The 27,166-nt window shown below is 40.6% G+C and overlaps 1 protein-coding gene and 1 long non-coding RNA gene across 6 annotated transcripts in view; one reads left to right on the top strand and one right to left on the bottom strand.

The window, feature by feature from the left end:
- Positions 1-27,166, top strand: part of ADGRL3 (adhesion G protein-coupled receptor L3) — a 688,180-nt gene that overhangs the window by 83,191 nt on the left and 577,823 nt on the right. The window lies entirely within an intron of this gene.
- The window catches only part of LOC139162019 (uncharacterized), a 68,450-nt gene continuing 49,609 nt past the window's right edge, over positions 8,326-27,166 (bottom strand). Inside the window, exon 3 of the long non-coding RNA XR_011558218.1 lies at positions 8,326-8,417. This is a non-coding gene — a long non-coding RNA (uncharacterized lncRNA). The remainder of the gene's footprint in view (positions 8,418-27,166) is intronic.

The following is a 27,166-nucleotide window of genomic DNA, read 5'->3' as shown; positions in this document are numbered from 1 at the left end:
GACTCCGCGGGGTTAAGGTCCTAACGGATTTTAATCAATTTTACTAAACCGCGACACGCCCATGTTTCTCCAACACTCTATGGACTGCATTGGCTGCCGATTGGTTTCCGGACACAATTCAAAGTGTTGGTAATGACCTATAAAGCCCTGCATAGCATCGGGCCAGATTACTTGCGGGACCACCTTCTGCCGTATGAGTCCCAGCAACTGGTCCCACATAGTCGGCCTTCTCAAGGTCCCATCAACTAGATAATGTCGCTTGGCAGGGTCTAGGCTAGGGAAAGAGCCTTCTCTGAGGGCCCTCTGGCCCTCTGAGGGGGCCCTGGCCCAGAGATTCACCCACCCCCACCCTCCTCACCTTCCGCAAGAGTCTTAATTTATTTATGATTCTTTACTCATTTATGCCACCAGGCATGGGGTGATTAGATCTTACTCCCTGCCCGACGAATGTCTGTATGGTTGTTGTCTGAATGTGTATGATTGATTTTAAAGTATCTCGGGATTTTAGATTTTTTGTTTAGTGTAATTAATTGGATTTATCTATTGCATTCTGTTGTTTTTTATATGTTGTAAGCTACCCTGAGTCCTCGGAGAAGGGCAGTATATAAATCAAATGAATGAATGAATGAGCATTTCTTCTGATAAAACAGAAAGAATTCCTGCAATTGATGGATTTGACAGTTATTGGCCTATTTCTAATCCACTTTAAGAACAATAGGAAGAGGTCAAATATAATTGCATAACAGACAGGAAGCAGCAGGTGAAGCTAGGAAAAATCACATCAGATATATGTACAATTAGCACAGGTGCCCCCCAAGGCTGTGTACTCTCATCACTTCTCTTCTCTTCTCTCTATACACTAATGACTGCATCTCATACGATCCATCTGTTAAACTACTGAAGTTTGCAGATGATACAACAGTGATCGGACTCATTCGAGACAATGATGAATCCGCATACAGACGGGAAGTTGAACAACTATCCTTGTGGTGTGACCAGAACAATCTAGAACTGAACACACTCAAAACCGTAGAAATGGTGGTAGACTTTAAGAGAAACCCTTCCACCCTTCCACCTCTCACAATACTAGACAACACAGTATCAACAGTAGAGACCTTCAAATTTCTAGGTTCTATCATATCTCAAGACCTAAAATGGTCACCTAACATCAAAAACATCATCAAAAAAGCACAACAAAGAATGTTCTTTCTACGCCAGCTCAGGAAGCTCAAACTGCCCAAGGAGCTGTTGATTCAGTTCTACAGAGGAATCATTGAGTCTGTCATCTGCACCTCTATAACTGTCTGGTTTGGTGCTGCAACCCAACAGGACCGACACAGACTTCAGAGGATAATCAGAATTGCAGAAAAAACAATTGCTGCCAATCTGCCTTCCATTGAGGACCTGTATACTGCACGAGTCAAAAAGAGGGCGGGTAAAATATTTACTGACCCCTCACATACTGGACACAAATTGTTTCAACTCCTACCCTCAAAACGTCGCTACAGAGCACTGCACACCAAGACAACTAGACACAAGAACAGTTTTTTCCCGAACGCCATCACTCTACTAAACAAATAATTCCCTCAACACTGTCAGACTTTCTACTCAATCTGCACTTCTATTCTACTAGTTTTTCTCATCATTCCGATCACCCATTTCCTCCCATGTTGACTGTATGACTGTAACTTGTTGCGTGTATCCTAAGATTTTTATTAATATTGCTTCTTCATTGCTTATTTGACCCCTATGACAATCATTAAGTGTCGTACCACATGATTCTTGACAAATGTATATTTTATTTTATGTACGCTGAGAGCATATGCACCAAGACAAATTCCTTGTGTGTCCAATCACACTTGGCCAATAAAATTCTATTCTATTCTATTCTATAATTATTACATTTGATGTCTGAACTCCCCTTAATTGCCCTCTTCTGATTTCTGGAAAGGGCAGCTCCCTTGTTTCTTGGATTCTCATGGTTGGAGTGCTTACAAGCAACATGATATTTGATTCCAAAGATATCGTGGAGAAGAAACTCAAAAATCATTATTGAAGCATCACTTTAGCCTGGATAAAGTTGTCCTTGGATTCTCTTTACTAAAGAGGGGAGACATCAAATCTCTCTAGTCTCTCAACATTATACTCTAAAATAAGTACTGTAAAATTCTGCTCAGTCATGTAATGTCTTGTTCCTGACCTTGTCTACGTCAAATGGTTAGTAGGCATGGCACTTCAAAGCCAAAGTTTTCCAAGAGCCAGGTAGTGTAAAATGTCCTGAATTCCCACAGTGAAGGCCATGTACACCTGCATTGGTTCTGTATAGCTGAAATAGGTTCTATTTATTCTTAGATTCAGCTCCACAGGTATCTAAAGAATTGGAGAGAAAAGGGGAATGGATGTAGATAGATATAAAACTTCCTCTTCTCCCCTCCTTTCTTCAGTTTGCCTCAGCTTTTCTAGCTTTCCATCTATAGACATGCAATGTTGGAACAACTTCTCTAAGATGTTTAGTGTACCCCGAGGAACTGGTTCATCTCACAATTCATTAGATGAGCCTTCTTGAATTGATCAATTAATGATAGCTCATTTCAACCCCCCTCTCTCAAATACAATTGGATTTCCAATATATGTGCCTGCACTCTTTACTTAATCTTGATGCAATCTGCAACTTCCTTGATTAGTTGTGGTTGTTCTTATAGAATAATCAAAGGCAGTATACATTTTCTACATGCAATTGAAATAGTTACAGGAACATTATTGTCAGTGATAGATATTGTCCATTTGGCAACCCTATCTGTTAAGAATTCGAGAATAAAATTCTCCTTGTACTCATTCTGTAGAAAACTCAGTTGCTCAAAGAAATGTTACACTGAATATGGAAGCCTTGGATTTGCCTGAGATCCACCATACTATCCTGAAAAGCAAAATAACATAGTTAGAGGTTCAGAAATGATAAGTGGTATAAGTGTGGTAGCTGCAGTTGGCTGCTGTGCTTGACAGAATTGCATCATTTCACTAGTGACATCTGAATGACTAACTTAGCTCGCCCTATTTGATGGATGGTGATATTTTTATACCACTTTCTAAATATACTATATATAAAGCTCAGGGGGAAGGCTGCTCTACATACTTACCTGGGAGTAAGTAACACAGAACTCAGTAGAACCTGTTCTTGGTTAGGCAGGCATAGGCTACCATGGTTAGGGCCTTCTTTGGACACAGGGCCAAGCCAGCTTAATCAAGCTGATGTTTTGGGGTTGCCGGCCTGACCTATAAGAACTGCCTCTGCTGGGCACTCACAGCCAGTGGTGTGGAAGGAGGCTTTAAGTGCCATTCGAAGCTTTCGCCCAGCTGCAGAGGATGCTCCTTCTTGTCCAGCATCAGGTTTGCTACGTCGTTGATGGCTACTGCGGCACCCACCCACCCAGCCGCCCTGCCCTGCCTGGCCCGCCTTCTCTTCTGGGCTTGGAGCAGCGTGCAGATGGGAAAACACTCCCTGTCCGGGGAAATCTACCAAGAAGGACCACGCATGTTTCCTGGGGTCACACATGTCCCCCTGGCATCGCTATGTGCCCCCCCGGAGGGGTGCACCCCACTTTTGAGAAACATTGGACTACTTCTGTACTAAAGGAGGACTTGAATCTGGATTCTTCCATTCTAGTCCAATTCTTTAATGACAAAAACATATTACCTGCCAGTGATATAAAAGGAACTGCTTATGTTGTGATCTTTTGGGAAAAAGAAGATTTGTCGGAAATTGATTGTGAAGGAAATTTACCTTGCATACTCCATCATAGATTCATTCCTCAAGCCAGGAAAATCTGATTCTGAAAACATGGTAATGTCATTCATTTTGAGATTGTTTTCCTAAAGACAGGTGCATGTGGCAAATTGCCTGAAACTTTGTCCCAATTTATTCACCAATGTAAGGGAAGTTAAATTGCAACTTGGTGCTTTGATTAATCTCTTGCTAGGAGGCTTTTTATGTTCTGCCTGTATTCCAAACTCTTCATTTTAGTAGAATAAATGTTGAACTAGAGCAATATATTTGTTTTAGCTACTAAAAGACCACCTCTAAAGATAAAAGCCTCCAATAGTTCTTGTAAAGCAGAAGAAATATGAATTTGACCTTTAATAAAAGTTAATAGTAATGCTGAGTTATTTAGCTCAATAAATCTAGATTCCAACAATATGCCTGTAACTACTAAATTAAAATATCACCATACTCCTAATGATATCATGGCATTACTGGGCATCTTCCTATGGTTCTTTATAAAGTTGAGAATATATAGAATATAGGTTGTTACCTTAACCCTCTCATAATAAAATTAAACTCTAGAAGTGGAATGGTTTTATTCATTTATTTCTGCAATTTCTATGGCAGTCCATCTCAGTCAATAACTCTGGCAGCTTACAATTCAAAAATACATATTACAATTAAAAATATTAAAAACACTTTTTGAAAACCAATAAAAACACTAAAACTAAATAATTTAAATTAAATACATAAGAGCAAGATACTTGTCCAATTAGTAATATAGCCAGAAAATGGGGCCCTTCAGCATCCCAACCTCAGAAACAGCCAGGTTTTTAGGGCCTTTTGAAAAGTTAACAGAGTTGAAGCCATTCTATTCTCTGAAGAGAGGATGTTCCATAGAGCAGGGGTTACTGTGGAAAAATCCCATTTTCTAGTCTTTTACAACCAACACACTTTGGCTGACAGGATCTTAGCATGCCCATTCTGCTCACCTGGTTTGGAAAGAGACTCTTGAAAAAAGGTGATCCTTCAGGTACTCTGGTCCCAAGCTACGCAGAGATTTAAATGTAACCACCTTTAATTGCACGTACACACTGCAGCTCACACAGGAGCAAAATTATGTGTGCCATATATCTGGCAACATTTACTATTGGTGTGGCTGCATTCTATACCAGATGGAGTTTCTGAATGGACTTCAGGGGCAGCCCCATGTAGAGCATGTTACAGTAGTTTAAATTGGAGATTACAAGAATGTGAGTTACTGTGAGAAGGGCCTCCCACTCCAGATATGGGCACACAACTGACGCTTCACCCAAAGGTCTGCAAGACCCTCCCAGCTACAGCCGCCACCTGCTCTTCAATCCAGGAGGACTCCCAGATTGCACTTCAGGGTCTATCTGGGATCATGTTCTCCATCCAGAACCAGAGATGGAAGAACCCTGTTTCTAGGGGGTCAAACTATCCACTACCATTCCATCTTGCTAGATTTGAATTGTAGCCTGTTTCGACTCATCCAGTCCCCAAAAGCCTCCAGGCAGTGAGATAGGCCTCACTGCAAAGGCTTTGATTGAGATACATAGCTGGGTGTCATCTGCCTCAAGTAAGTGTTAAATGGTGCTACTGTCTTCATGCATTGAAAAGAAAGGCAGACAATTACTAGTCGCGGTTACAGAGGCAACATGGCCAAAATGAAGCAAAAGAGAAAATGTATTTTGAGGAGCTGCTAGTGGACCAAACACAGAAATTAATTTCATTCCATGCCCTTTAATTCTGATTTGTTGACTAATGAGAAGCTACAGGGTCAAATCTTCAATTCTCTTTCTAAGTAAGTAAAGTTTATAATTATCTCGATCATGGAGGAGCTCATTTTATACAAAAGAAGGAAACTTCAAATTTGCTATCCTGTAAAGCAAAATTTGCTCAACCACTGCATGCTGGTCAAAAGGAAAAGCTGATAATGATGAGAAAAAGTGTTCAGAAAATATTTAATAATAATAATAATAATAATAATAATTATTATTATTATTATTATTATTATTATTTATTAGATTAAAATTATTTAGGAACTTTACATATTCTTACAGGTAAAAGAGTCTTTTTGTGACCACGCTAAACTGTTAATCAGCAGTCATGGAAGACACAGTTAATGCTTCATGGCGTCTTACTAATGTTATTTGTGAATTATATGAAACCAAAACCAATTTATGCAGAGGACGATGCCCACCGGGAACAGAACTTTTTGTTATTAATTTATGATAACATTATTTCTAAAGTAGCTATTGTCATGAGACATAAGATTAAATAATAACAGAATTCAGTCACTTTCACAGTAATTAAAGGGCTGCTAAATATTCTTGTATTTGGAAAGATAAAATTAGGACAGTAATGTTATAATTACTAACCTATATTATATTACATACAAGTAGATAAACAGGCACCATTTTGGTGGGAAAAATAATGGTACTTCATGCAGAACTACAAATCCAACTGGTGCCAGAGCTGCCCAAATGCGACGCAATATTAGTGGAGGGGAAAAAGTCTTGGATGTTGTTGCAGGACACCATTAGCCATTCTGAGTGCAGAGCTAGTTTGCCTACTGTGGTATATTTCTGGATAGTGCGTGAACATGAACTGAACAGACTTAGAAGCCAAACAGCTACTCTGTATTAGCATTGTATTGTCCTGGTTAATGTATAGTTGCCAAACACTAAATAAATAAACCTACTTGACTTATATATCAAGGTCAAGAAATAAATTTCTCGTAAATTCCACACTAGAAATGCTAAAATGTGTTTTAATTTATATACTGTTATCCAACCAAGTACCTCCATCTCATCTTTCAAAAACTTTAGAATCCACAAAAAGATAGTGGTGGAAAGTTTCAGCAATTTTTTGGAGAGAGTGCAGTGAAAGTTACTGCTAATTACCGAATTTGTTCTTAGATGAAGTGATTGAAACAAGGTCCATCAAGAGAACATCCTCTAGCCAGTTTGTGCCAGATGAACCCCTTTTGCTAAATAAATCTGAAGAGTTCTGTGATAATTTTCCTTTGGGGCAGTGATTAGAGAGGGAAGATAGAGGGAAGTAGAAGAGTCTGATTCGTGATTAATCTCATCTCCTTTTCTACTTGATGCCCCTATAATCTCCTCTGGTTTCTTGATCATAAACTAATTTGCAATCTTTTCTAGGATTCTTTGGCTTTTGTACCATTAGGTAGTGTGGCCAAGTTTCAGATGGAAGTAATTTTCACTGATGGTCAGGGAAGAAGAAATTATAATTCAGGGGCATCTAGTATTCTATACCTCTTCTCCAAAATCCTGCTAGTTAAAAGGGTGATTAAAAGCACTGGCATTTATTCGATTATTTATACCCTTCCTTTAATATGTTTTTTAGAAATCACTTAAAGGCTGCAAACATGTACTGTGTGTCATACATTCCTCCTCTTATTTTCACCACCACAACAATCCTATGCGATGAGTTGGGCTGAGAGAGTGTGATTGGCCCAAAGTCCCCCAGCTTTCTTTCACAACTAAGGTGGGACTAGAACTCACAATCATCTGTTTTATAGACTGAAACTTTAAGGACTAGACCAAAGTGACCCTAGTTAATGATAATAAAAACCAACTCTTGCATGGTTTCTGTAAAAAGATTCTAGATAACATTTTTCTTTTGTGAGTAGTGGAAATCACAAAAGGATCATGCTTGTGTACTGCTGTGAAGGAAGTGTTGTTGATTGGCAAAGTGGCACATAGTAGAGCTTGAGAAGAAAACCAGCAGGTAATGCTGGAATTCTTAAATAAAATGAAACTGAATATCATCAGTTTGTATTTTGGATTTCAAGATACAGATGTTAGCAAGACTAACTGAGATTTTGTAGCAGGGGAAACTAATAGGATAACAAACTGAAAAGTTTCCGTAGTGGAGATATCAAAAGCAAAATATTTGGCTTAGTAATGCTAAAAGTTCAAAACAAAAACAAGAATTAAGATCCAAGTTTAAGAATTGTAGCAGTTAGGACTAGGAGCACAGAAATCCTGGTTTGCATCCACCTTCAACCAAAAACTTCATTGACTGAATTTCACTCTCACTTAGCAGGATTCTAATAGAGAAATAGGAAGGAATGCTATGTACACCAACCTCTGATGAATGACTGCATAAAAAGGAAATAGAGGACATATGCAAGAGTTAAAATAGAGTCAGGTCACAAAGAAAGAGAATATACAAATAGCCTGGAAGTTTAAAGATGTTGTCAAAAAGACTGAAACTCAGAATGAGCTGTGATTGAATACCTCTTCCAATCTGTAAATAACAAGGCAATAAGAAGAAACAGTATGGTACCTATTTAATGAAGAAGTAAAATGCTAATAGGTAACAAAGGAAAGATAGAACTGTTTAATTTCTATTTTAGTTAAATCCTCCAACAACAAGAGGCAATTATGAAGAAGTGGTAGAATAAAGATTGCAGTTTAAGATTAATAAAAACATGGATGTGGAATACAGTACTTACTTTGTGTTCAAATCCAATCAACTGTATCCTAAGATACCGGGGGGGGGGGGATCCTGAAGTTCTATCCATTGATTTTCCGAAAATCTGGAGAAGTGTCCAACCATTAGAAGATAATCAATGTATAGTTTGATAGGATCACCTGGGAAGATTCTGGAATAAATTATAAAACAACTTATAAATAATTTGGAAATGATTACTAGAAATGTCATTTGTATAAAATAAAGTTCTGCACAACATCGTATTTTTGTTTTCTATTCAAATCTGGTAATTTTCGTAGAACATTCTGAGACTGTGATGTATATAATGTATGTTGATTTCAGCAAAGTATTTGACAAAGAACTCCATGACAGTCTGATTAGTGAGCTGATTCAGTATAAATTAAATGGTAGAGCAATTATATAGATATGCATCTGGCACTGAAAACTAGTCATCACTGGTTCTTCACTATATGGAGCTACTGAATGCCACAAAGCTACTACCAAGTTCTGTACTTTTTACAGCAAAAATTTGGAAGACAAGAGTTCATATTTACCATATATATTTAAGATATAAAAATGAGTGGAAAACTATTTTTTTGAAGATAGAAACAAAATGATTTTGGTATGTTGAAATATAGAATTCCAACCAGTGGACACATTTGAAATTTGGAGAACATATCAAAGAAGTCTCGGAAACCAGCTTTTTTGGGTGATGTGACTAGTAAAAATACTAACTTCCTTAGCTTGTTTTTTTTTCATGGACAGTTAGGTACAATTTTGATCAAATAATAGACTGCTATATCGATTATAAGTACGTATGACATTTTTAGGGAAGCCAGAAGTATATGTGGTTCTTAAGAATCACTTTGCAGAACCAGAGGCAATTTTAGAAATTAAGATAATAGCTCAAATGTTCTTTCTGTTGCAGAATACTAGCAGAATGCTTGGTTAGCATTTTTTAAAAATTAAAATGATCTGAACAAAGTAAGATCTGCAAACAATGGAATGCAATTTAATACAGACAAATGCAAAGGCAGGAAAAAGAAATTAAATATTTAGATGTGGCCCAGGGAATGCCTGACTAAGATATAGAACATTTGAAAAAAGATCTTGAAATAGGAGCTATGAAATCTGAATTTGAGTCTATAGCATAATGGCAAATGCCATTTTAATGTGCATCAAAGGACGGGAATCAGAGATTTTTTCCAGTGGATTTATGGGAGGGGGAGCATGGATTTGGGGGGGATATTCATAGAGAATGGAAGATGCCAATGGAAACAAATAAATGGGCAAGATATTTCAAAACTTAACTGCTGAAAAATCTGGACACCTCTGAGAATTAGATAGCAAAGATTTCATTTCAGAAGGAATGGGACTCTGCTGTATTTTAACCCCCTTTTCTAACATCTACTGTTCTTTCTCAGATTGGAGACACAGCCATTTGTGAGATTCAGAAAACAAGTTATAGGGCTAGAATATGCTAGGTAAGTTGGCAGAGTGATGTGGAAAAATGCCAATTAGAGCTGCAAATGACGCCACACATATAGTCATGCAAACATGGAACTGGAAAATTGGTACTCTGAGAGCAAGTACTGCTTGAATTTAGAGATACTACACAGTCAGGAAAGCTGACAGGAAAGCAGACAGACATAGGATAGAGCTGATGCCATGAGCGAATATTCAATTCAGAGAGAGGCGACTGAGTCAAGTCATGGAATTCAAGATTGGCTAAGTTGTGGGCTTTGGCACATGCAAAAGGAATAAGTGACATAGACAACCGTTCATTGCACCAAAGCACCCATAAGGTCACCTGGGATATTTGGGGAGTGGCGGTGTCACCTGTCCTACTCAGTTCATATAGCAAATAAAGCCACCTGGGGCATCATTTATTGCCAAAGGTATAATTTACTGAACTGACCTGGTTATAGAAGTAAAGAAGCCAATTGTAACTTTTTAATGGGCAAATAGCATAGTTAAATGTTCCCCTTCTTCCATAAACAGGGGACTTTTTTATCATCTATGGGGACATGTGATAAAGCAAAAAAAAAGAAAAGTGTGATTCATATTTTAATATATAAAATTTTGAAAATGGAGATAAAAATGAAATCAGAACTATTTCTTTGGGGTTTAATGGAAAAAGAACTGGACAAATTTGTTTCCACATTGAGACTGATTCTGAACTTTGTGCTTGACGTGTAAACGAATGAAACCTCTGACTTTGAGTTTTACCAATTAGACTGATAGATCTTTATAGAAATGGCTTGTTAATATTATTATGAAAAAGTAAAAGGTTGTGATGTGATGTTAATGCCTTATTTTCCTGTAACAGGAAGAGTCAGAAGTCAATGCTCCCCTCCCCCCGTTTACCTTTCCTTACTTCTCTTTTCCCTCCCCACTCACTTGTCTATTTACTTGTATTTTGCATTTTATAATATTTTATAACTCAATAAAAATGTTAAGAATAATTTTAAAAATCTTTCCTCTTTTCTCCTGGTCTCCCCTTTGTTAGTTCATTTCCTCCAATCAATTATATTGTTTTGGGAAGAGACTCTTTGTCTTGCAGACTTTTCCAACAGGCGATTTTGGAGTGCTGATATGGCTCACCTCCACGTAGGTGCTCTTACATTCCATTTCCTTCTCCCTTTCATTCCGACACATTCTCTTATCCCCAGAGGTGGGTTTTAGCAGGTCCTGACCAGTTCTTGAGAACTGGTAGCGGAAATTTTGAGAAGTTTGGAAAACCAGTAAATATCACCTCTGACTGACCCCGCCCCCATATTCTCTGCCTTCCAAGTCCCAACTGATTGGGAGGAAATGAGGATTGTGCCATTTCCTTCCCCTGGAGTGGGATGAAAACGGGAGATTTTATACCATCTTTCCCCTGACATTCCCACCATGCCCACAGAATCGGCATTAAAAATAATAATTTTTTTTTGGGGGGGGGGGACCCCACCGCTGCCTTCCCTGTTGCTTCTTATCTGGCTGTGATTAGGGTTTGCAAATCGAGCCATGACAGAGGGCAGAAATGGAACAGGGAGAGAAAAATGTGGAAGGCAGGGTAATACCCGAATTAAAGAGTGCCTGCAGTAGTGGCAAAGAAAATGTCATATTGGCATAGGCCTGCAACAGCTAAGTCTTGTGACCACATTAGAAAAGGTTGAGACACTGTTTAAAGCCAGTCTTTCCTATCCCTTCTCTCTGTTCAAACTTCTTTGCAGACTGCTCCCTAACCTCAAAACAAAGCAATATTCATTTCCATTTGTAACAGAAATGTTTGGGGTTGAGATTCATTTTAGTTTTATTCCCGTTCACGTACTGTTGGGATTTAAACTGTTCCAGGGAAACACAAGAAAAAATAATTTAAACCAAAAATGAATGCAGGGCAGCCTGAAGGTAGCTGAAGAATCTTTTTTATTGTATAAAAAGCTGCATCATCCTTTTAGTATAGACATGATATGAGACCCAGTTTGATGTATTGGTTAAAGGTCCCTGATTAGTAACCACAAGACCTTGAGTTCTAGTCCAAGTTCTAGGCACAAGCCAGCTGGTTTGACCTTGGGTCAGTCACTCTTTCTCAGAAGGAAGACAGCCATGCAAACCACTTCCAAAATATTCCAATGAAAATGCAGGGACTTATCCAATTATAGAGGAATCAACCCTGAATCAAAGACAGAAAATAATAGCACTACAGATTGAGAGGACTAAAAAATCTACAAGTTGCTCAACAAATAGTTGATTCAACAGGTCCTGAGTTGAAACTTGGATCTCACTGTTCCAGTATGCTAGGGATTTTTAGTGGCATTGTTTGTTCAGAATTGGGATTATCTTCTGTGATTTAAAGGCCTAAGATTTCTACATTCCAGGTCAATAGCATTAGTAGTTCTTAAATTTCTTGCTTTTTGAGAAGATAGAATTCTGGGATTAAATTAGTTAAGTGTGTGTGTAGGAATGGTCACTGGCTTTCACGTGACAAACAAAATCAACTAAAACCCTTCTGCTTTTTTCATAAGTGCAATGCATATGACACACATTAAAAAGTAAGGCAGCTTTGTTCACCCAAAACTTTGTTGCCCTTCATTTTAAAGCCAGTGATTTCTACTGTGGATGTGGCTGTATTAGAATTCAGAATCTACATCTCCATTGAACAGAAGGCTGGATGCAGTTGAAAATCTCTGAATAATTTATTCTACCTATGGCTCACTTCCACCAGGCAGAAACAAGTATAGCTAGACAGTAACACGAGCCTTGAGAAAAAGGCAGGGTGAGAGAAGCAGGTTGGTAGAGACAAAGGTATGGTGGCGATTAGGCACAGGAGAAGCAAGAAGAACATTATATTTTAGCACTTAGACATATATCACTTCACAGTGCTTTACAGCCCTCTCTAAGCAGTTTACAGAGTCAGCATATTGCCCCCAACAATCTGGATCCTCATTTTACTGACCTTGGAAGGATGGAAGGCAGAATCATCCTTGAGCCTCGATCTGGCAGTCAGCAGAATTAGCCTGCAATACTGCATTCTAACCACTCGGCCGCCAAGGCTCTTTTAGTACTAGCACAAAACTAAACTAAAGTATTAGCACAAAAGTAAAAAGTTTAGAGAAATCCACTGACTTTTAATGCTGTTAAAAGCTTGACACAGCCAGGTTAGTTGCCCTCCTACCACACATATATTTTCAGTCTTACTTCTTAAAAGCAAGGCACATTTTGTATAATCTTAAAATAGTACAATGCTTATTTGGAGATAAAACTTGTTCACAACCTTGGTTTCTAATCTTAAAGCAACAGCATTTGGAAAATTGGCCTTTGGCAGATCTGTTCTCTCCCTCCCCCCCCCCCCCCACTCTCTCTCATGAGTGAACGGCTGCAAATGGGCCTTGTTCCAAACGATCATTTTAAAAAATGTATTGATTTTGGGGGTAAAGGACCTTTCATAGTCTCTCACACAGTTTTGAGAGCTTGAAAACCATGTTTCTGCATTTATTTATTATTTATTTATTATTTGGATTTGTATGCCGCCCCTCTCCGAAGACTCGGGGCGGCTCACAACAAGTGAAAAACAATCCAATACATGATTATGCTGTGATCTTGCCCCATTTGGTTTTGGGATTTCCCCAAAGCACTCCTGAACAGTTTTTTCTCAACCTCCAGCCTGCTACTCTGGAGAATTCTGGAAGTTGAAGCTCACACATTTAAAAGTTGCCAAGACTGAGAGACACTTCCCCATATCCAGGGTAATTATTTTTTTTCATATTGATAGCTGTCTATGGAGCAGCCAAGAAAAACTACAATGAAACTAGTTAAAACAGAATTGTATCAGTTATAAAAGGCATATTTCAAAAAATACGAGTCAGTGATTTTAATGTTCTGAGCATAGAGATTATCACATCTGTAGAAGAAGTTGAAATTTAAATTGGCTCTTTTAAGAGTGCAATGGGGATGTTATGCTTTGTTATAGTAAATGCTGTGTAGAATTTTGGAACAAAGGACAAATTGAGATGCCTTGGAGTTGAATGATCCCCTGTATAATTGAGTTCCAATTGATTGAATTTTATTTAGCTTATCCTGGTATCCCATGCTGCTCATTCATTTCTACCTGCTCAAAGTGATCCCTTGAAATGCATGCTTGCTTATGGGTTGTAGGTCTGCCTCCTATCCTATCTCATATCTTCCTTGCCATTGCAAGCAAGGATGCAGTAGAAGATAATGGTGTAGAGTAGAAGAGCAGGGTTAAGTAGATTGCATGATGGAACGTCCCAGCTTCACTAAGCATACTCTCCATCCCTGCAGTGTTCCTTCAGGTATTAACTAAACCTAGTCATGTTTATAAATCCAGAAACTGTCCAAACACAAGGTGTATCCACGGTAAGAAAGGGCAAGAATTGGGGATATAATATTTTTGGAAGGTGGAAACAAAAAAAAGTATTTTACTCTTGTCAGCCAAATTCTGCCTCTGGCACTAGCTGTATAGATTGCTGTTGCCTCAGCAAGTATGTCAGCATACTGATAGTGCTATAATGCCTTGCCTTGCCTCCTTCACTTGTGATTTTTGCAGTAATAGCAGATCTGCCACTTACAAGAAATTATGCTACACAATTCTCCTGTCTCTGTCCAACTTCCATATTAGCAAACCTGAATTCATGCTACATGAATTCAGAATGGTCTTGGTCCACTGATGAAAATAAGAAGAGGAGCCCTTTTATGTTCACAAGGTAAACACTACTGTTTCATTCCCCATAAACAGTACAGTTTTTAGAAAGGTCCCCATTCACCACCCATACAGCATCATCAGTAATAAACACTGATAATTGATATGATAGAACCATGAGATAGGTTTTTCCTTTGCAGCCCAGAGTGTTTGTGCCATCATTTTGATATACTGCTGGATCTCCACTACTGCATATTTCTACTAGGCTGTACATCTCTACTACCACCATCTGTCTTTTAATTCTTTTTTCAGACTTCCACGGTAAAATAGAAGCTTTATATGGCCTCTAACTAGTGTCTTATGTGCTTTCATGGGAAGAAAAATTCTTCCCTGCAAACTAGAATTCTCCCTCCCCTTCTGCCTCTTTTCATTTTTATATCGCAAAAAAGTTGCATTGGTTTTGCCCTCAGGACATAACATACAGTAGTTATTTGTGCGTGCATTTGTTGGACCACAACTGTAGTACAAAAAGTAATGGCTTTGTGCCACTCACATCACAATGACACTAAAATAATACTATACTTCCAGGAGGCAATACAGAACAAATCTGAAAAATGTAAACTTAAGAATAGAGTCAAACTGAAATTGTGTGTGCTTACAGAAGTTTCAAGAAGGACTATGATTGAAATACAGACAATCCCATTAATAAATAATACAGCCAATTTTCCCTTGCCATTTTGTGAAAACTTTTTCTGGGAAGGCCAGAAATAAGAAGCCTATTATTTAACTGGATCAATTTGACTCAGGATTTTAATTTTTTTATTTTATTTGTCAAGTACATATTTATAATATACATAGATATAACATTGTTTAAATAGATAAGATGGGTACTGACAGGGACAGTAGATACACTGGTGCACTTATGCACGTCCCTTACTGACCTCTTAAGAATCAGGTGAGGTCAACAGTGGACACTCTAAGGGTAAATTTTGGGAGATTTGGTGACAAAACCATAGAGTCAGGTAGTGAGCTTCTGGCATTCATCATTCTGTTGCTAAAGTCGTATTTTTTACAGTCAGGTTCGGGGCGGTTTACTTTGAGTTTGTATCTGTTGTTTGCTCATGTATTGTTATGGTTGAAACTAAAGTAGTTGTTGACAGGTAGGATGGTGCAGCAGTTAATTTTATGAGGTATGCTTAGGTTGTGCCAAAGGCGATGTAGTTCTAAGCTTTCTAAGCCCAGGATTTCAAGTCTGGTTACATAAGGTATTCTGTTGCAAAAAGTGTAGCGGAGGACTCTTCTAGTAAAATATCTCTGGACACTTTCGAATGTATTTATGTCTGATATGCAGTGTGGGTTCCAGACAGATGAGCTGTATTCAAGGATTGGTCTGGTGAATGTTTTGTATGCTCTGGTTAGTAATGTGATATTACCAGAGAAGAAGCTTAGGTTAACAACTCTTGAAGCCTTTTGGGCGATATTGTTGCAGTGGGCTTTGGCACTTAGTTCATTCCAAGATTGTTGACAGAGTCCGGGTCATCTGAAGATCTTGTTTATTCAGCTTGTATTTGATGTTCTGATTCTTTTTGCCAATGTGCAGGACAGAGCATTTGTTGGTTGAGATTTAGAATTGCCAGATATTTGACCATTCTGACACAGAGTCAAGGTCTTTTGGGAGGGTAGTAGTGTTATCAGTAGCGTTGAAGAATTTTACATCATCAGTGAAGAGAACACAGTTGCTTGTAATGTGATCGCAAAGTTCATTTATATATAAATACTGTTGGTCCTAGTATGCTGCCCTGGGGTACACTGCTGTTACCATGAGCGGGATTAGATAGGGTGCTCCCTATTTTGACCACATTGTCTGTTTGATAGGAAAGCAGTTATACAGTCATACAGTTTATGAACCACTAAGTCGAAGGCTTTACACAAGTCTATATAAATTGTTTTGCCCTGGTCACGTTTTGAGGTTGATATGTTTTTGCAGTCTAGTAATTGTAGATTGCAGGATAATTTTTTCATGAAACTTAATTTCTTATTGGAAAATAGGTTGTTAGTTTCTAGGTAGAGGGTATTTGATTGGTTTATGATTGATTCCATGACTGTGACATGTGACGCAGCATAGAGAGATTGGTCTGTAATTTTCTACTAGACTTGGATCTCCCTTTTTGAAGATGGGAACGACTGTGGCTAGTGACCATAGGTTTGGTAGGGAACTGGTCCTGTAGGATATTTCAAAGTTTATGCTTAGTGGTTCAACTATGTCTGTGAAGAGCTTTTTTAAGGAAGTATGCACGTAGTCCACCACGTCTGATTGACAGAGAAGGTTTTAGGCCACACAATGCTTTTTCAATGTTGTCTTCAGCGAAGTCTATTTGTGTAAAATTGTTGTGAGTATTAGTGATACATCTAGAGAATTTTGGGCATTAGCCATTGCTATTTACAAAGACTAAGCCCAAGAATGTGTTGAAGAGACTAGCTTTGACTGTTTAATTGTAGCATTCTTTGTTGTTGGGTTTAGTGGTGGGAAGGATCTCGAGTCCTTGAGTTTGTTATTTACAAAGTTATAGAAGGCACGGTTGGATTTTGTGCATAGAAGGTTCTCTTGTTTGCAGTGATAGTTGGAGCATTCTGTCTTTATTTGGTGGCATATATTTTTGTAGCGGTTTTTAAAGTTAGCTACATAGCCTGCTTTGTTTTTTCACCAGACCCCTGGGGGGGGGGGGTGTTGATTGCAGCTTCCTTATTGATATGGGTAGTTTGTTTTTCTTGGTTATGGTGCTTATTAGAGGTATGTGTAGTCTGATAGTTCTTTTGACTTTGAACAAAAAGATGTTATAGAGGTCATCAGCAGTGTTACAGCCAGAGAATAGAGTTTGCCAGTCAAGAGTTGAGAGGTTGGCGTTCTATGAGTTCATAGTTGGCTTTTTAAAATTGTACTTGTGTGTCCCATTATTAAGGTGATTCTTGCAATAGTGTACTGTATATGCTTTTTGTATTTTGTGAGGTATGCAAATGCACAGCAGTTAGATTTTTTAAAAAATTAATCTGATACTTCTGCAGTATCTTATAAACTCTTTTTCAGCATGACAAAATGAATGTGCTGCAACTCATTTCCTAGGATTGTTTTGTTGTGAGAAAATAGGAGGGAGAAGTGTTAAGCATGTCCACCATCCTGAGTTACTTATAAAGTAATAAAGGCAGGATAGAAACAAATGTAATAAATTTCCTGGTTTTCCCCCTGTGATTTTATTATTGATGCATAATGATGGTGTTAAAATATCTATTATTAAATTGAATAAGGGTAACAATAAATCTTATTTTATAACTCTCAAAATTAGAACTTCCTCTGTAACACAATTATTCATATCCATATCTTTGTGGGTTGATAAATCTGATGTTTACAAAATCTTTGGCAGATTTATGTTTTTGTAATGTTATTTTCATAAATATTCCTTCTGCAATTTAAGGTTTCAGATATATCTAATGAACAGATTAATAAGAGGAATAAATTGATTCTACAAAGTTTATAACATTTATTTTTAATAGAACTAGATATAGTTGTCTAGGGAATAAAACCTGAGTGGTCTGGTATAGTCTTATTTATTACTAATTAAGATGATTTAGCTATTAATTTAGCATATAGTTAAGATAGAATGTTAAGTAGTAATATACAGTATATGGACTAACAGGCTACATCTTATGTGTTCTTGATTTGAGAATAAGAGGAATTGGAATTGTACCAGGTTGTTGGAAGGTCTCTTTGATATACTGAATTACATATCAATAAGAACTCTTGTGTTAAAATACCCTTGGATTGTTTATAAATTTCATCATTTAAGCCATTCTCATGTGCACTGCTATCTAAAATACAACTCTGTACTTTAGAGGGCAGCCCTTCCACCAAGACCTTGGGCCTAGTGGCTTCCAATATCAAAGACCTTACTACCAGGGAAGGGAGCACCCAGGTCAGGTGATAGGGACAGAGGAAAGCAGTACTGTATTCCCAGGCAAGGCGACCATTTCAAAGGTCCGGCTCCTGGCCCTTTTGCAGGTCCAAGTGACTCCCGATCAGATGCCCCCACTGGTGGTCAGCTGCATTAATTTATCCATCAATGGGAGGTCACTACCTCAGATACCTGGGCGCTTCAGACAGTAAGACTTGCAGTTTACCTCCAGTCCACTTGGTCCAACTGCCTCATGCAGGAAGTAGAGAGTATCCGCTCTCTGGGTAGAATGTCATGTCCATTCCATTAGGGTGGAATACATATCCAGCATTTTAAATTTGAAAGTGTATTGGCTTAGCAGACCACTATCGATCATGCAGTGAGCTCTGCACCCAAATCTGTTTGAAGCTCTCACCCACAAATTCAGCTGACCAGTGGTGGACTTATTCATGCATCCATCTAACACTCATCTTCCCACGTTCTTCTCCAGATTTGCGGGCCAGGAGCGAAAGGAATCAATGCTCTACACAGCCCATGGTCACAGGGTTTCCTGTATGCTTTCCTCCATTCTTCCTCTTATTCCGAGAGTGATAACTGCTGGCTATATATTCGAACAGTATTGGGCAGTGATTCTATTTCAGAAGGTGTTTTTCCATGCAGCTTTAGATCATTCATGTAAAGAAGGTGGGATAGTCTGGCAGATCTTTTTGATGTTTGATAGCCATGGTCTGAGTTATACAGTATTGTTGACAGAGGAAATAGTAGTGGTGATAGTGAATCTCCTTGAAATATTCCTTTCTTGATATTAACTTCTCCAAGTCTCTCATCATTGACTTGCAACTGTGTCTTCCATTGTGCCATCGATCTTTGCACAAAGCTTCTGATGTTTCTACTGACTCCTGTTATTTCTAGGCACTTGATTATCCAGTCATATGGCAGAGAGTCGAATGCCTTTTTGTAGTCAATCCATGTTACATTCAAGCTGGTCTTCCTTCTCTTGCAATTTCCCAAAACCATTTGATACTTTGTTCCTCTGCTATTGGGGCGATTTCCTTGCTGCTCAGGTGGGAAAAGGTTGTTTTCAACTAGATGCTGTTGTACTGCATCAACTACCACACCAGTTAACAATTTGAAAGTTGTTGATAAGCAGATAATTGGCCTGTAGTTGCCTGATGCTTCCCCTTTTATTGGATCTTTTATTATCAGGCAGGTTTTGCCAGATGTTAGCCACTCTTCAATTTCGCCTCCTTGCAGTATGCTGTTAAATTGCTTGGCAATGAGTGAGAATAAGCCAGTTAAATGTTTCAACAAAAAACCAAGTACTGTAGTTCATCTTCACCTGGTGCTGACCAATTCTTGATCTTTGTTTTTTTTCTCTACCATTTCTGCTGTTATTACTAGTTCTTTCATTTCAACTGTTTTTTTTATTCTTACCCACTTCTTTTAACCAAGCTGCATATTTTTAGTCATTTGATTATTTTTTCGTTTTGGGGGCAGAAAAATAATTGTTTTAAACCAGACCTGTTATGATGTGCTTTGGCCAAGAGTAAGAAAAATATCATTAAAATCATAAGAATTATTCTTGTCACCTTCAATTAAATTATATTTACAGTACACTAGGTGTTTGTAATGCAGACTTTTGAATAATCTAAAATTGGCTGAATTAGTCTAATCCCATGCAGATTTGTGTCACAAAATATAAATACTTTAGCGAGGATCATGAAAATAAGTAAATAATGAACATATGTGAGAAAATTGAATGTGAATTTATATATTCTGCAGAACACACTTTTTCATGAAGGCATTCTACTGCAGTTGTGTTCTCATTGTTTACATTTTGCACAGGTTTCATCCTCTGGTCATGTTTGCTTTCCCTGTGCTCCCTGTATAATATTTTAAAGGCAATATTCTTTGGTTTTTCTTTCGCACTTAGAATAGTGATTCTGAAAAACCCCATAACTCAGAACTCCGTATTCTATAAGAAATTTGGAAAGTGACAATTTTAATAGCATTCTTTCTGGGAATATTATTTTCGGGGGAAAAATACAATGCACTTTAAAATCTAATGGAATATGAGAACAAAAGCTCTTCTAGTATCTTTACCTGGATTCTAAATGCCTGTGAGGTATTTCCTGGTAAATACTAGTTCATGAAAAGGACAATTTTCATTTGAAGAATGGAAAAATCATTTTTAACCCAATTTTTACGATTTGTGCATATGCTATTATAAATTCTTTAAAACGGGTTGGGAGTCAAGAGTTCTTTTTTTAAGAAATCACAATGTTTAAAATGAAAAAAGTTTTTTATATATATTTAATTGCTTATGATACTTCTCAATCTTTCCTAATTCCCAGACGAATTACAAAAGACAGTTTTGTGGTAGACAGGTGGTTATGTAAAGAGCTACTTGCAAATTAAAGTCCTAATTGCTTAGCTCGTATATCATACTGTATGTTTCTCCGTACTGAAGGAGCGGGTCCAGCAGTCACATGGGTTGCTCATGTCCAATCCGGTGGAACTGAGCCTAGTGTTAAAAAAGCTTGCTGGATCCGCCCCTTCCCCAGAATTCGCTCAGTTCTCGCATCCTGCGGTTGTATTGTGATAAGCTCGTTCAACATTCTAATACCTTCCCTTTGATCTTTCCTTCAAAATTAGTAAGATTGATTATACTTATTTGTTTACTTGCCGTAATAGCGCCAGCCGTTTGCGGCTCGGCTTTTTTTCCTTTGGGAGAAGTAGCGGTTTCGTTTTCCCGCGGCTTCTTTTGCCGTTTACGATCCCCGCTGCCGCTTGTGGATTCTTTTAATCCTTTGGCCTGGAGGTTCTTGTGCAAGTATTTATTCATTGATTTACTTATATTACTATTGTTTAAGGGCTTGAGAAATACCTCCTGTGGTGCGAGACGCTTGTTTTAGTCTCCTGGACTTAGTCGATCGCTTCCCCTTTAAGATTACTATTACGGAGCGATTTTTTTCGGCGCGAAGGCCTTCGCGCCCTTTTTTAATCTAGGCCTCTCGTGTTGGCCTTCTGCCAGCCGCGTAGGCCTGAGTCCACCGCTCGGATCCTGGAGTGGGCTTTGAGACGCTCAGGCTTAATTCTCCACCGGCTAAGCCTCCAACCAGAGTGCCTTGGTTACTTTAGTTAAAGTTTAGGGAGGCTGGCCACGCTGTATTTGGGGACACGAACTCTGGGTTTGCCCAGATTGCCCTCAAGTCTCAGCAGCTCCGAGGCCTAGGAGCAGGATCCATTCCTCTTGGGAAGTCCTTGAAATTCTTCTCCCTAATATTCCAGGTTATTTGGCTCAGCCTTGTCTTCTGCTAATTGTCAGACTATGGCTGCTTTTCCCAAGAGAGGCACCACTCAAGGTCCCAGAGAGGCCAGGCCTACAGGCGACGAGATTACCAGTATCCCCCAGGCCTCGACCTCCTCTTCTTCAGGGGCCCGCCCCTTGACCAAAGTCACCAGGGCTGAGAAGAGAAGGGACCAAGCCCTACAAAAAATCCATGATAAATCAGCAAAGCGTTTAAAAGTACAGGCCCAAGTACTCAGTAGTCATGACCCCCCAGAGGCTCCTAATCTGCCTTCTTCTGGGGTCACTGTGTTATCTCTGGATGAGCCAAACCTAGACAGACCCCAACCTAACCTATGGGGATTAGGTCCAGAGGAACCAGATATTATTGAAGATTCCCCCCAGCCAGGATCCTCTCAGGCTCTCAGGGATTCTTCTGCCATTCCTGCTGATATTTCTAGTTTACCTCCAGAATTCCAATCTATTTTTTCTGTGTTATCCAAGGCCATTGATGCTAAACTGTCTTCCATCAATGCGCCCTCCCTTCCTCATCCACCTCCTCGTCCCTCCCGCCCCTTGGGTTCTTCCCCATCGATCAGAGCTCCTATTCAGGATGAATCAGACTCCTCTCAGGATGAATATGAGGATATGGAAGAGGATGAGGATCCCTTTCAAGGTCTCTCAGACGATGAGGAATCCCAAATAAAGGTTCCTTCTCCAATTGTTTAAATCTCTCCTCCTCAAAGCTAGAATTTCTACAGGATTAGCGGCCCAGGAGAAACAGGCCTCCACATCCACTGAACCCCCGGAGGAGAATTTACCTTACTTCACAGAGGAACAGGAGGATAACGAGGTAATTCCTATGCCTAAATTGTTTAAAGATGCTTTACTCAAGCAGTGGGATTTCCCAGCCTCTGGGCTTAATCCCACTACCAAGGACAAAAAGTTGTACAAGCTCTCTTCTTCCTATGAGGATCTCCTATCCTTTCCCAAACCGGATGAACCTGTCAAGATCCTTCACTCGGCGGCTGCCGTGCCAGGCGAAGCAGAGGAGGTCCTCCGCCCAGAGGACAAGCGGATTGAACAGATGCTCAAAAGAGGGTTCACCGCAGATTCCTGGGCCATTAAAAGTTCCGCAGCGGCTTCCTTTTTCTCCAGAGCCATGCTTCTGTGGCTTCGCCAACTTCAACAGCATATTCCTCCCGATGACTTGAGAGGTCAACAGGACTTCAACAAGGTATTTGCAGCCGCTCAGTACGTGGCTGATGCCACCTTACAGTCTACCAGATTTGCAGCCAAGTCTATTGCAGCTTCTACAACGGCAAGAAGACTCCTATGGCTTCGCCCATGGCAAGCAGGAGTACGTCAGAAGTGGCAGTTATCTCTGGGTCCATTGAAGCGCGATCTTCTTTTCGGAGATCTTCTGGATCCACTCCTCACGGAAACCACGGACAAGAAGAAAGTATTGGGTCCAACCACCAAAAAGGCCACCAAAACGCAGCCTTTTCGTCGCCCAGGGCGTCAACAAGATCAAGCGGCTACCTATCAGAGAATCCCAGGTCAGTATTCCCCCCGATTTCGTTCCCAAGGTAGGAACTCCAGGGGCAGAGGTTTTCGCTTCCAAAGGGGAGCATCCTCTAACAGGGCTTCAAAGAAACCTAGATGGTAGTTCTTCCTCGATTCCCATAGGTGGTCGCCTAGCCTATTTCGCCTCTAGTTGGCGTCTCACTTCCAAGGACCCCTGGGTCATTGACACTGTTCAAAAAGGTCTTCTTTTAGAATTTACTTCTCCCCCCCCTAAACGTTTTATTTCCTGCCCTTTTCCCAGGTCCTCCTCAGATTGTAACCGTATGGAGGAGGCCATTTCCCATTTATTGTCCATCAGAGCCATTCAACCGGTTCCCCCCGGTCAGAAGGGCCATGGTTTTTATTCCATCCTATTTATGGTTCCAAAATCCTCCGGAGGTTGGAGGGCTATTTTAAATTTAAAGAAGCTGAACCTATTCATCAAATATAGGAAGTTTAAGATGCACTCCTTATCATCCATTTTAGCCGCCATCCACCCGGGGGATTTCATGGTTTCATTAGACCTCACTGAGGCCTACCTCCATATTCCTATAGCCAAATGCCACAGAAAATTTTTACGCTTCTCCTTCCAGGGCAGGCATTTCCAGTATAGAGCGATGCCATTTGGCCTTTCCTCGGCCCCTAGGGTCTTTACAAAGCTCTTGGGGTCTCTGGCGGCCTACATCCGGGCGTCACCCATCCACATTTTATGTTACCTTGATGACATTTTGGTTCATGGGAACTCCCTAGAGGAAGTGAAAGTAGACCTTTCTGTTACCATGTCGGTTCTACAGGACCATGGGTTTTCCATCAACTTTGACAAAAGTCACCTCCAGCCTTCCACATCCATTTTACACCTGGGATCCATTATTAATTCAGAATCCTCCCAGGTCTTCCTCTCTCCTGAGAGAAAAATCAGTATAGGGGAGTTGATTTCACGCATTTTATCTCAACATTCAGTTTCCATAGTAACCCTGTCTTCTCTTTTGGGGAAGATGGTGTCATGCATAGGCATCATTCCCTGGGCTCGCCTTCATGCTAGGGAACTACAGTGGCTCCTATTACCTTTTCAGAGATCGGGCCACAGCAACTCAAGTCGTCGCATTGTCATCCCACCGATTGTTCGCAGATCTTTCAAGTGGTGGAAGTCTCCGGCCATGGACAAAGGATCCCCTTTCAGGTGCCCGGATCAATTTGTCATCACCACAGACGCCAGTCTATCGGGATGGGGCGCCCACGCCCAGGGGATGATAGCCCAGGGCACGTGGTCCCCGGAGGAGGCTTCCAAGCCAATCAATTGGCTAGAGTTAAGAGCCGTATCCCTGGCTCTGAAGCAATTCTCTCCTCGCATTCCCAACCGGCACGTTCTCATTCTCACCGACAACATTGCCACAAAAAGCCACATCTGCAGACAGGGGGGCACGAGATCCAAGGCCCTCATGAGGGAGGCCCTCAAATTAGGTCTTTGGGCGGAAAAACACCTTCAGTCGCTCCTAGCCGACCACATCTCGGGGAGCCTCAACGTCCAGGCGGATTGGCTCTCTCGAGCAACGATAGACCCAGGAGAGTGGACTCTCCATCAAGACCTGTTCCATCAAATCAGCCTCAGATTCGGCCTACCAGTACTGGATCTCTTCGCGACCAATGCGAACGCCCAACTCCCTCGCTTCTTTTCCAGATTTCCATCCCCGGGAGCAGAAGCAATCAATGCCCTCCGGAGCCCCTGGCCCCCAGGACTCCTGTACGCATTTCCTCCAATTCCAATTCTTCCGGACGTGATTCACAAGGTCCTCACAGAGAGGGCCCGAGTAATCCTAATCGCCCCTCATTGGCCCCGCCGGCCCTGGTTCGCGGATCTGCAACAGCTGTCCGTCCAGGATCCCTGGCGACTCCCCGTTTCGGGGGATATGCTTTGACAAGGGGCCTCATTTCATCCAGACCCGGAGTGGTTCCACCTCACCGCCTGGCTGTTATCAGGAGAGACCTAGAACTGCGTGGACACGACCCCGACTCAGTGGAGGTCATTTTAAAGGCCAGAAGAGGTTCGACCAATCGAATCTACGACCATACATGGTCCAAGTTCCACCAGTGGTGTCTTTTGGAAGGGTTTTCTCCCCTGTGCATCCCCATACACAGGATCATTTCCTTCCTTATGCAAGGTTTCCATCAAGGCCTCTCCACCAGCACCCTCCGGCGTCACCTGGCGGCCATTTCCTCTGTCTTAGCGGGGCCCCGCAGACAGCCTCTCCGTTCCTTTCCAGAAGTTCAGGAATTCCTCAAAGGTATAGCCAATCTCAGACCTTCCAAGGTTCACAGATATCCTTCCTGGGATTTGCCACGGGTTCTCCATTCTCTCACTCAGGCACCCTACGAACCCCTAAAATCTGCGTCCCTAAGGTACCTATCTTTTAAGGTAGCTTTCCTAGTGGCTATTACCTCTGCCCGACGCATTTCGGAGTTGGCAGCCCTTTCAATCAGGCAGGATCTCTGCCAATTTCATCAGGACAAGGTAGTATTACGACTGGACCCCACCTTCTTACCCAAGGTCAGTTCCATGTTCCACAGAACTCAAGATATTGTCTTGCCATCCTTCTGCCTCCAACGGGACCATCCTTTGGCAAATAGATGGCACACTCTGGATCTCATTAGAGCGCTTAAGATCTATATCCAACGCACAGGACCTTTTCGGAGGTCGGAAGCCCTTTTCGTAGCCTATCATCCCAGAGTCATGGGTTCCAAGGTGTCTTCAACAGTGATAGGCCGTTGGATCAGAGGGACTATCTCTAAGGCCTACGAGTCGGCCTCCCTCTCAGTTCCAAGGAACATCACAGCGCATTCCACCAGAAGCGCAGCCACTTCGGCCGCTTGGGCGACTCAAGCCCCGTTGGAGGAGGTCTGCAAAGCAGCCACATGGGCCTCGCCAAATTCCTTCATCAGGCACTACAAGATTGATGCTTACGCCTCAGCGGACGCTGCCTTCGGCAGAAGGGTACTCCAATCCGTTATCTCTCACGATAGCAATCTGACCCCACCCTAGGGACCAATCTCTTGGGTATGTCCCATGTGACTGCTGGACCCGCTCCTTCAGTACGGAGAATAGGCGTTGATTGCTTACCTGAACGCCTCTTCTCGTACGGTGAGCGGGTACAGCAGTCACTTCCCGCCCTTGTTTGTGTCTTTCTATTTTCTATCTTCTGTAACCTTTTCCTCTAACTATGAGAGTTGAACACTAAAGAGCTTCACATCTGAGCCTAGTCTACGGATTCGCGAATTCTGGGGAAGGGGCGGATCCAGCAAGCTTTTTTAACACTAGGCTCAGTTCCACCGGATTGGACATGAGCAACCCATGTGACTGCTGTACCCGCTCACCGTACGAGAAGAGGCGTTCAGGTAAGCAATCAACGCCTATTTTCTCCCCTGTAGCTTGCGGTAGTGACGATTCAGCCAGCTATAGTTCATTCAAGAAGATGAAATTAAATAAACCTGAAAAAATGTGAGGGAGAATTGTGTGCTGATTGTGAACATCTCATGAATACATGTTTGAATCGATAGTTGGAATAGCTACACTTGTATAACTACAACTACCATGTTTCCATGTCCTATGTCTTTTTTTTTTTGAGCCCTGAAATAAGCCCTTGACCTAATTGCCATGCAATCAAAAGCCCAGTTGGGCTTATTAACAGGGGATGTCTTATTTTGGGAGAAACAGAGTAACATTTATTGTCTTTTGTGTTTAGAAGGTGTCCTTTTTGTGTACAACATGATGTTTAGCCATGTTTTCATTTGGTACCTTTCTTCTGGAGATATTCAAGGATAAGAAAATTTAAGTGGACTCCTACAATACATGTTCTTCCTATAAATAATCAAGGTGAATTCCTTTAAACTTAACTCAGTTTCATATGCTTTAGCTAGTTACAGTAAAAATGGATGACGTTCAGGCTTTCAAGAGTTTTAAAAAATGTTACTTAATAAAT

Source organism: Erythrolamprus reginae, chromosome 2, assembly GCF_031021105.1.
Source record: "Erythrolamprus reginae isolate rEryReg1 chromosome 2, rEryReg1.hap1, whole genome shotgun sequence".
NCBI lineage: Eukaryota > Metazoa > Chordata > Lepidosauria > Squamata > Dipsadidae > Erythrolamprus > Erythrolamprus reginae.
This window is presented reverse-complemented; position numbering and strand designations above follow the sequence as displayed.